At 39.3% G+C, this 3,849-nt stretch overlaps 1 long non-coding RNA gene across 1 annotated transcript; it reads right to left on the bottom strand.

Annotated features, from left to right (window-relative positions):
• Positions 1 to 2,214: 2,214 nt before the first annotated feature.
• Positions 2,215 to 3,253, bottom strand: LOC123600054. Its single transcript, XR_006713454.1, has 2 exons — positions 2,941 to 3,253; positions 2,215 to 2,314 (listed from the first exon to the last, which is right to left on the bottom strand). It is a non-coding gene; the product is annotated as an uncharacterized LOC123600054 (long non-coding RNA).
• Positions 3,254 to 3,849: the final 596 nt, after the last annotated feature.

Here is a 3,849-nt window from a genome sequence, read left to right as displayed (position 1 = left end):
ATCTTTGTGATATTAAGTCTGTACACTTTCTTCAGCTTTGTTTTTCAATTTATGACTTCTTCTTCTGGGTCACTTTACTATTTAATCTGTCCACTGAGGTTTTTTTTTAACTAATTTATTTATTTTTGAGAGAGAGAGAGTGTGTGTGTGCGAGCAAGCAGGGGAGGGACAGAGAGAGAGGGAGAGAAAAAATCCCAAGCAAACTCCATGGTGTCAGCATAGAACCCGATGAGGGGCTCAAACTCACAAACCATGAGATAATGACCTGAGCTGAAATCAAGAGTTGGACGCTTAACCCATTGAGCCACCCAGGTGCCCCTGTTCACTGAGTTTTAAACTCAGTTATTACATTTGTTTCATTTTTAGAATATCTCTTTAGTTCTTTTTCACATATGTATGGTCATTTTTAGTTTCTTATACTTTCAATTAATTCTCTTATTTTGTAAACATACTATACATACTTACTTAATATTTTGTAACCATTAATATCTATACTTAAAAACTTGGAAGGTAATTTTTCCCTTATACATTATTTCTGTGTCTCTCACTCAGGGAATTTTATGTCCTCATGTATTTTGTGATTTTTGATTGTGAGCTAACATTCTTTGGAACTTTGTGGGAGTTCTTAGAGGTCTGAGTAGAGAGAATTTGTGGTTGTTTTTGCCAGAGTACTACCAATATTGGACCTCCTTGACTAAATTTTTTTTTTTTTTTTGGAACATAAAGGAAATATGAATTTAGGCCCCCAACTTATCTGAGGTCTCACATGTGGTTAAAAATTCACAAAAGAGACTTTGGATCCTGTACCAAATACCATGACTGATATTATTATTTTTCACTATATTCTTTTGAGTGGTATCTGTTCATCTCTTCGAACTATTCACTGAGTGTGTAATCCTTTGTAACTTCTGGATAAATGTTTGGGTCTCTAATCTTACCCCTGAACTCACTTGGACTCCAGACTTATGGTGCTGCCTCCAAGTGGCCACTAAAACAAATGCTTTAGATAGTAATCGAGACATTGCTGTGTCTCAGTAAATGCTCTAGAATAGCCCCTTGCTTTAACATTAACCCTCTTCTTTGGGGTTGAGCTGTGGTTTCACCTTTGACCTTTGAATATCTTTATTTTCTTGTGAAACAGAAGGCTTGTTAAATTTTACCTGGTGGTTTACAGCAGAAAGGTTTTTCAGATGTGAAACCCTCTGTAACACTATGTATTTCCATGGGCTTCCATAGTGCTAAATTCTGTGATGTTTCTAACTTGATCTTTGATGGATGTTTTAGGTGTCTTATGTTAATTCTCACAACAATTCTATGAGATAGTATTACCATGATTATTATTACCATTTTATATATATATATATATATATATATATATATATATATATACATATATATACATATATATATTTATTTATTTAAAAGTAGGCTTTATGCCCAGCATAGAGCCCAACATGGGGCCTGAACTCACCACCATGAGATCAAGACCTGAGCTGAGATCAAGAGTCAATGTTTAACCAACTGAGCCACCCAGGCACCCCTCATTATTCCCATTTTAGAGGTGAGGAAACTGAGGCATAGGAAAGTTAAGCAATATGCCCAAGGTCACAAAGTCAATACATAGATATTTTGATCTGGGATTCTGCCTTCAGTACACATGCACTTACCACTGCGGTCAATCACACTCAATTTCTGCTTTGTGCGCAGCTTCCTGCTCACAGTCAGAATGAGGAGGCAATGCATGCCCATACAGAACCTCTAGAAAACAGTATTAGAAAATAATATATACTCAAATTCTATGTTATGTGTACAGATTCTTAAGTACTATAGAAGTTCACAGAAAGGATGATCAATGGGGATGTTTCCCACTGGGTTTGGACTTGAAACAGGTCTTGAGAAATGGATTTGAGTAGACTAAGTAGGAGGAAAGGGAATGGGGAAGAAATTCCAAAGTGGAGGAAATATGAACCCCGTGTCAGAAGTAGAAATGAGCAGGGCGCCTGGGTGGCTCAGTCGGTTAAGCGACTTCAGCTCAGGTCATGCTCTTGTAGTTCTTGAGTTCAAGTCCTGTGTTGGGCTCTGGGCTGACCACTCAGAGCTTGGAGCCTGGAGCCTGCTTCAGATTCTGTGTCCCCCTCTCTCTCCACCCTACCCCTGCTTGTGTTCTGTCTCTCTCTGTCGTTCAGAAATGAATAAACATTAAAAAAAAAGAAGTAGAAATGAGCATGGTCATACATGTTTGAAATTCCTGGCCTATGAAGTAGGTCTTCTTCAGGAAGAGATGGACAATTCAGCTGGAGAGGTATGGAGGAGCCTAAAAGCCAGAAAAAGAAAAAGAACTGTAGAGGTACTAGGTAGAAATTGAGTTTAAGGAAGTTACCCTTGTAACGGCATACTGGATGGAAGTTCTCAAAAGCTGTGAAGGGTGTGACATTTTACCCTACCCACAATGAAAAAAGTTAGCCCCTTGCAAAGATGCTGGCAGAAGACACCAGACTCCTGAGCAGAGACAAGTGACTTTCTTACCCATGGCACAGAGAGCAACATGAGTTTCAGTTTTACATCCATTCTCTTTGCTCCTCAGGTCCCATAGAGATGATGCAGAGTGAATGCTATATACGCCATGACTGAGGAACCCCAAGCCTGAAGAAATCAAATCTTTTACAGTGGTCTTCAAGAACCCTTGCCTGACTTTTGTCTGGGGGCGGGGGGGCAGATATTATCTTTATTATGCTAGACGACACACAAACCCATTCTCTGCTCTAGAGGGAGACAGTCGGAAAATCAAGCCATCTGTACCTCTTGAGGCTTGCAAGAAAGGAAGCAATGTGAGAAACCCATGAAAAATTGGTTCCTAGCAGAAATCATCTGAAAAATAGCAATCTGGGTACAAAGGGTTTGGGATATTTCGTGTAAGTTCTATGAGATCAAGACTCTTACCTGTTGCTATTAATGTTGATCCCTCCGCCCACCAAAGTCACATGTTGAAGCTCTAATCTCCAATGTGTGATCAGAAGATCTGATCAGAAGACGATGATCTCTCTCTGCCACGTGAGGATACAGAAGGAGGCCATGTGCAAATCAAAAAGACCGTCTTCAACAGACACTGAAACTGCTGGCACCCTGATCTTGGGCTTGCCAGCCTCCAGAACTGTGAGAAATAAATGTTTGCAGTTTAGGCCCCTCAGTCTATGGTAATTTGTTAAAGCAGTCCGCGTTGACTGACTGTTGTCAATCTTGTTCCCTGTACAAGTCCTACAGATAAATATATAATAGGACTTCAATATTTACTGTCTAATAAATATTTAGTGTCTAATAGTTTTTTAGTGTTTATTATATGCCAATTTATTATATGTTTATTATATGCCAGTACTTATCACTGGACAAGTGTTAACTCATTTAATCCTCATAACAACAGGTACTTTTATCATCCCATTTTACAGATGGGATATACACATAATACACGTAGATACACACATGTAGAACTAGTAAACAAATTCAGCAAACTTGAAGGCTATGAGATCAATATATAAAAATCAGTTGTATTTCTATATGCTAACAATGAGCAATCCAAAAATGAAATTAAAAAAACAATTCCAGGGTTGTGTGAGAGGTTTAGTTAAGTGTCCGACTTTGACTCAGGTCATGATCTCACAGTTGGTGAGTTTGGGCCCCGCGTCGGGCTCTGTGCTGACAGCTTGGAGCCTGGAGCCCGCTTCAGATTCTGTGTCTCCCTTTCTCTCTGTTCCTCCCCCACTCACACTCTGTCTCTCAAAAATAAATAAAGATGAAAAACAATTGAAAAAACAATTCCAGGGGCGCCTGGGTGGCGCAGTCGGTTAAGCGTCC

This window comes from Leopardus geoffroyi, chromosome C1 (assembly GCF_018350155.1).
Source record: "Leopardus geoffroyi isolate Oge1 chromosome C1, O.geoffroyi_Oge1_pat1.0, whole genome shotgun sequence".
Classification (NCBI taxonomy): Eukaryota; Metazoa; Chordata; class Mammalia; order Carnivora; family Felidae; genus Leopardus; species Leopardus geoffroyi.
The sequence above is the reverse complement of the archived record's forward strand: the minus strand, read 5'-3'. Positions and strand labels throughout refer to the sequence as shown.